General features: G+C 37.0%; 1 long non-coding RNA gene across 14 annotated transcripts; it reads left to right on the top strand.

Annotated features, from left to right (window-relative positions):
* The first annotated feature begins 4293 nt into the window (after positions 1-4293).
* Positions 4294-6618, top strand: LOC130720192 (uncharacterized). 14 transcript variants are annotated; one of them, XR_009012970.1, is made up of 7 exons: positions 4302-4713; positions 4791-4845; positions 5063-5105; positions 5255-5297; positions 5394-5498; positions 5974-6137; positions 6211-6618. It is a non-coding gene; the product is annotated as an uncharacterized LOC130720192 (long non-coding RNA). The 14 variants fall into 14 exon arrangements; XR_009012973.1 differs by having other exon boundaries at positions 4303-4713; positions 4804-4845; XR_009012971.1 differs by having other exon boundaries at positions 4295-4713; positions 5063-5297.
* The last annotated feature ends 325 nt before the right edge of the window (positions 6619-6943 follow it).

Raw genomic sequence — 6943 nt, forward strand, 5'->3', positions numbered from 1 at the left:
GCCACTAAAAATACATTTTTTTGTAGTGTAACACTCTTTGCACTGCTTATAAATTAAATGCATTCTATTTTTTTAAGGTAAATTGAATTCATTCTTTTTGTTTTTCCTCCTGTAACAAAAAAAATCCATTCTTTTTTTGAACGTAAATTACATCCATTCTTTTTTTTTTTGAAAGTAAATTACGTAAATTTCACAGGAAATTATTAATTCCTATGAAATCATATTATCGAATGAGTAAAAGAAAATCAAACTAGCAAGATTTTCGTGTAATGTACGGGTACTTCAATAGTTTAATTTTAAAAATCTAAAAATTGAATAATTTTTAATTTAAAATTTATCTTATTGATAAGAAATTAATTTAATAATCACGGATGATTTTTTTTTTGACAAGAGGAAAATACGTATGAATTTGTTTAATGGTTATTAAGGAAAAAAAATGTAAGCGTTTATTTTTTCTTTATTACAAGAGGAAAACATGTAAATGTTCATTGATTGAATAGCTATTTTTTTATAAGCAATTGAATAGCTATTTTTTTTTGACAACAAAAACAGATTTATTGAATAAGAGAAAACTCAAGAGAACAACCCTCTCTTGAAATAGGGGAGGAGTACATCACAACCAAGAAGAAACAACCAAAACCACCCCATTAAACCACACTTGAGATTGTGCCTCATTAAAACCTTACTAGGAAAAACCCAAAGGAATAAAAACCTAGTGAAGGAAAAAGAGTACAACAATCTCAAATTGTCCAATAAATATATATCCTGAAAACTTAATAGCTCAGCAAACTAAAACAAACCCATACATCACTAAAATACAAAACCAAACTTGGCTTATATTTCACCAGGATAGTATAAAATAAAGTAACCCTTTAATAACATAACCTTCCAAAATAGTATCAAGAACAGGTCCCAAAATTCATTATGTCACGCCAAACCTTCATCCCTCGAAATCTTTGCCCACAAGTTCTCCAATAAAATGCACCGTAATCTTATTCCAGCAAGATGACTTCCCTGAATAGCAAATCAAATACAAAAAAAAAAAAACACCAAAAACCAAAATGCCCCTCCCTACACCTTGATTAACTCATTTCACCTAGAATAAAGGGAGCAAAACTGCTATTCCAGCACAGTAGATGCCACATAGCAAACCTGCATAACATACACACAAACCATCCCACATATCAGCTACAGAGACGCACCTTTAAACTGAGGTCTAATAAATTTACCTGCCAACATAGTCAATACAACCCAGCATATTCCAAACCAAAGTTATAACATATCCTCACCCAAAACACTTCAAACAGAAACTATCCAACAAAATCAGCAACCAAATCCAATCATAAACCAGTAACACACTGAAAAACAGAATTCTCCTCCAAAGAGCTCCTTTAAACATCAGTGGCTATCTCCCACACCACCTCATCACTATCCCTTCCAAGCTTAGCTAAAAAATCAGCCACACCATTTCCTTCTCTCAAAATGTGACTCACCCCCACACAATTCACAAGAGGAATAATATGATCAATTGAATGTAGTACTTGATATAACTTCCACGGCCTCCTTTCATTATTATTAACCCATCCAACAGCAAGAGTCGAATCACTCACAATGATCACCGTAGTGAAATTATTCTGCTGACAAAAAAGGAGTGCACGAAAAATTGCCTGAACTTCAGCTTCATACGCCCAAGCATCTCCTATACCTTTAGCAAAGTAACCTAAGACTTCTTTTTTATGATTTCTCAGCACCCCGCCAACACCACTCCTTCCCGGACATCCCAACGACGAACCATCCACATTAAACTTTAGCATAGGCTCCACTGGTGGAACCCTGTCTCGCTGCTGTCTCAATTTCCTTGCTGCTGGCAGTTTTATAAACTCAAAACCAGTCACAAACTGATCCATCATATAAGGACAACTCGACCACCTTGACTTTACCCACCAAGCCACCCTCGTTAACAACAAATCCCAAACAGTTTCAGTAGAATAATATTTATTATTAAAGATCAACTTGTTCCTCTCTAACCACACTGACCAGCACAACGCATAAGGAAATATGTCCCAAATTAGTTGATCTGTTCCTCTCCTTATACACCCCCATTCCAGCAGCAAGGAAGTTATAGATTCTGGCATAACCCAGTCCACACCTTCTCTGCTCAAAATCATACACCAAATCACCCATACATGTTGACAATGCATAAACAAGTGAGCAGAAGTTTCTGGACATGACAAACATAAACAACACAAGTCACCATCTGGAAAAACTATTCCACGAGTACTCAGAGCCACCTTGGAAGCAATGCGATCTCTCTGGAGTTGCCATAAAAACAGTGATACCTTAGCTGGAACGACCTTTCTAATCTGCTTAGGAATAAACCACCTTGCCTGAATATACAAGCGCTCCTCCAACACATAACATAACCCTTTAACTGTGTACATCCCCGCGGAGTCTCCCTTCCAATATAGAGCATCCGGATAATTATTTACCACCAGAGATTGTAGAAGCTGCAGAAACCTCTGATATTGTTCCACCTCCCAATCGAAGAAACCCCTCTGGAAATCCACTGACCAGATCCAGTTTCTGCCCTCCTTTCTACCCGCCTCCGACACTGCCATGGACTTATTGGCGGCCAAAGCGAATACCCGTGGAAACTGAACTTGTAGAGAGACCTCACCAATCCATACATCACTCCAAAATCTAACACCCTCCCCACTCCCCACCTTGCAAGCCAGACCATTGAAAAACTCATTTACAGCTCCAGACTGCTCCTTCCAAAGACAGAGTAGACCTTGAGCTATACAGGAACCTGATCCCCTTTTAATTCCCTCCATTTGCGGCATTATATAACGGTCTTGTAGGCCAAACTTTGCACAAACGACCTTCCTCCACATAGCATCTTTCTCTCTTCCAAACCGCCAAAACCATTTTAACAGCAACGCTTTATTCTTCCATTCCAGACAACCTAGCCCCAAACCACCAAACCGCACGCCCTTGCAAATGTCCGCCCATGCCACCCAAGCAATCTTCTTTGACCCTGACGCACCACCCCATAAGAAACCCCTCATCAATGCTTCCATCTCTCTAATTACACCCACTGGAGTTCTAAATACAGACATATAGTATACGGGAATTGAATTCATGACTGCCTTCAGCAAAACAATCCTACCACTCAAGGATAAGTGGTTCGATCTCCATCCGCGTAGTCTCGATTTCATCTTTTCCAAAACTGGTCCCCAGAATTGTTTTCTTTTAGGATTCCCCCCGAGTGGCAATCCCAAGTAAACTGTCGGCAAAGATCCAACATTAAAATTTAACACTCTCGCTGCTTGATCCACCAATCCGTGTTCCACATTCACACCAATAAGAACAGATTTCTGGTAATTTAATTTCAGACCAGAAACAAAAAGAAACACCTCAATAACATAGACTAGACATTCCACCTGTCTTATATCTCCTCCACAAAAAATCAGCGCATCGTCTGCAAACTGCAAATGATTAAGTACCATTCCTTCCCCCAACACAACCCCACAAGGATAAGATCCCTCTAATGCTTGATTCAACATACAAGACATACCATTGGCACATATATTAAACAATAAGGGAGATAACGGATCACCTTGCCTCAACCCTTTTGAATCTCAAAAAAATCTGTCGGAGAACCATTTCCCCAAAATAGCCAGGGTAGCCGTAGAGATGCAACTATGGATCCAATCCCTCCACCGTTCTCCAAACCCCATTTCGTTAAGCATGTCTAGCAGAAACTCCCACTCAACATTATCATAGGCTTTTGCAAAATCAAGTTTCATTAACATACCTCCGCCTTCAGTACGTTGTAGAGTATCCACTACCTCATTAGCGATGAAACTGCAATCAGCTATCTGTCTCCCCATAGCTATTTAAAAAATAAATAATAAATAATAGTAATTAAGAATGATTTGTTTTTAACACAATTAAGTATGAATGGTGGGACTCTCCCCAAAAATGTAGCTCATGCTCTCTTTGTAGACACTGATCTTGCATAATGATAAATGACGAGCTTTCATTCAAAAGTATGAATGTTTGAATAAACTCAAATTGTTTTGCTAAAATCTATCTATCTATCTATCTATCTATCTATAAACTCTATAAAGGAAGAGTTTTAGCAACCTAGGGGTAAATCTGTTAATCAACAAATAATTTTAAAGGCAAGGAAGCTTGAACATGGATATTTTGGTAAAAATCCCTTTTATTTCACTTGGATTTGATCTCAGCTGTTGATTCACCATAAGTTATTATTTATGGATCAAATCTTGGCCGTGTAAATCCTGCAGCAATCTTGATCTCCTGCTAAAATTCGCAGATGTTTTGGTTTCCCTTTTCACTGGTTTTCATTCTTCCAGCGCTTTTAAATCGCTCGCACGTTCTCCCTTTCATATCTTTCTTCCGTTTTCCTTCGATTGTGTGTGAGCAGAACCGGAACAGAGCACGGACGAGGCGAGACAGAGCACGAACAAGGCGAAGCAGATGAGATTGAAGGCGGATTTCAATCTTCTGGGCTTTGGTTCTTTTCTTTTCTTTCGTCTTTCTGAGCTGATTGTTGTTTTTTTAGGGGTTCTTTGCTTCTTGCAGAAATTGGTGGCAGGTGGCATAAACAGATTTCATCTTCTCAAAAAGGGATGAAAAAAAGCAACCATATGCCTCAGAGAGAGCGAGCGCGAAGATTCTTCTCAGGTTCGACCTTTCTTCCGTTTTTATTCTCCTGTGTTCGCCTCTTTCTTCTCAATTCCGTAACAATAACGCATCACCAGTGAAATTTTCAAGGGTGCTTTGGTGAAACGTCTTGGATTTTGAAGTTAGAGAAAGGTGGGTCTTTGTTTCCTTTTCATGTGCTGAAAATTTCAACGCCCAAGATGCTTAGAAGTTAGAATGGAGTCTTGGAGTATTAGTGTTATACAAACTGCTTATCAAAAAAAAAAAGTGTTATACAAACTTGCCTTGGTACTTTGTTATTGGAATTTTAGCTTGATTGAATGCAAATGACTCTTCAATCCTTCATTCATTCTGTTGCTCCATTTTGCAGGTACTATTGTGATTACCACGATACCTATTTGACCCACGATTCTGTAAGTTTATCACTAATCTATTACAACAATAACACTTATTAGATGGAACAAAAACTGGGGTTAAGTTTTAATCCCAAAAAAAAAGGTTGTTTTCCCCGTATTCAACCATATTAACAACTATCAATTTTATTTGTATCTTGATGTGGTAGCTATCTGTAAGGAAGTAACATATTTGCAGGTTATAAACATAAGGTACTATCTAGCTGGCTTCATTCTTGAAATAAGTGCATTGCATTATATATATTTATGATGCTTATCAGCTTATGTCTCAGTTCTTGATTAATTTAGGCAAATGTGAGGTTGTACTGCCAGCAATTTGAAGAGCAACAAACCCAAAGTTTAATTGATCATAGGATCAAAGAAAATCTTGGGCAAGCTACAACTATTCAGCAGGTTGGCATTCCCTATTATCTTATGATTTCTCAATGACTTTCTTATCCTGTGCCACCACACCAAAATAATAGTCTTTGTTTTTTTCATCTGGGCATTTTTAGACTGAGATTTTGTTTCCTCATTTTTATTGCTTGAAATTTCTCTTTCTTGCAGTTTCTATCTTTACTACATGATTTTGTGCACATGTTTATTGGCTTTCACACATGATTTGTTGGGTGTGTCTATGAAAAATTAGTTTCATGTATTTTTGTCTCAATGAGCATAACCTGAGGTCTGTTCTGCTTTTATTAGTTGACTGAGTCTATTTTCAAATTTATATTATTTTGATGGTTTCAAATTCTGATGTAACAATTGCAATGCATGCCAATGAGTATATAGTTTCTAAAAAGTTTCTTTTCATGACTCTTTCTAGATTATTTTACTTATCCGGTTACTCACTCCCTATTTATTTGTTGGTTTGCTGGAAAAAATTCAGGGAACAAAAATGGAATCTCGCATGAATTTGGATGGGGAGATGATGAAGAGGTACCATCTGGCTATGATAGCGGTCCTGACGAACTGGGAGCTGACAACTTAAATGGCCAGTTAATCTATCATGAATCAAAGCTTCCCATCTCTGACACCTACCAAAACAAAAAGGTATTCTACACTGCATAAGTGTCATTATAAAGATTTTCATTTCACAATTTAATTTCAAAAAAATTCAATGTAGACATTGCCTGCTGCATTGGTTCATGGAGCAATTCTTCCTCATACACCACCACACTGTGTTCTGAGGGATGAACATAAAAGAAGATTTTTTTGTGATTTAACCTGGAATGAGAGAAGGCCAGGAGAATGCGTCTAGAACGGTGGATGGCTCCAATTTGTTAAAGCAAACAACATACATTACGAAAGCTGGATCTGGTGGGTGGTTAAGAAGAGAGATCCAACTGTGGTTCATGTAGGTGTTTTGGAGAGATAAGACATACTCACTTATAATTTAAGAAGTTCCTTTAGTTTATTGAGTTCATGTTATTGTGTAAGTATTCCATTGATATGCTTACCAGAAGTATCGTGGTTCGTTCATTTTCTTCATGTCTTTAATGTTATAGAAATAAAACAAAACTTTTTGGATTAATTTTCGTTGCCAATTTTGTAAATTAATTTCATTGTCGCAAATTAAACAAGTACATTGCTCCGGTACCTATTGGAAATAAGAGGGCACAATACCTTTTAGTTCATTTTTTACCATGCAAATGTCGTATTTGCAAATTTTAAAAAGACTATTATGGAGAAAACATGACTAAAAGATATGGAACCCTCCATTTTTGAAAGGGTTCCAAAGGAATTGCCATTAAACAAATTTGATTAAAAAAACAAAATTTTAAAAAAACTCAAACTTCATAGAAAATAGCAGCCATTAAAGTTGAGAACCAGTAAAATTTGGATTAATTTTAACTGTT

Source organism: Lotus japonicus, chromosome 5, assembly GCF_012489685.1.
Source record: "Lotus japonicus ecotype B-129 chromosome 5, LjGifu_v1.2".
In the NCBI taxonomy this organism is placed as follows: Eukaryota; Viridiplantae; Streptophyta; class Magnoliopsida; order Fabales; family Fabaceae; genus Lotus; species Lotus japonicus.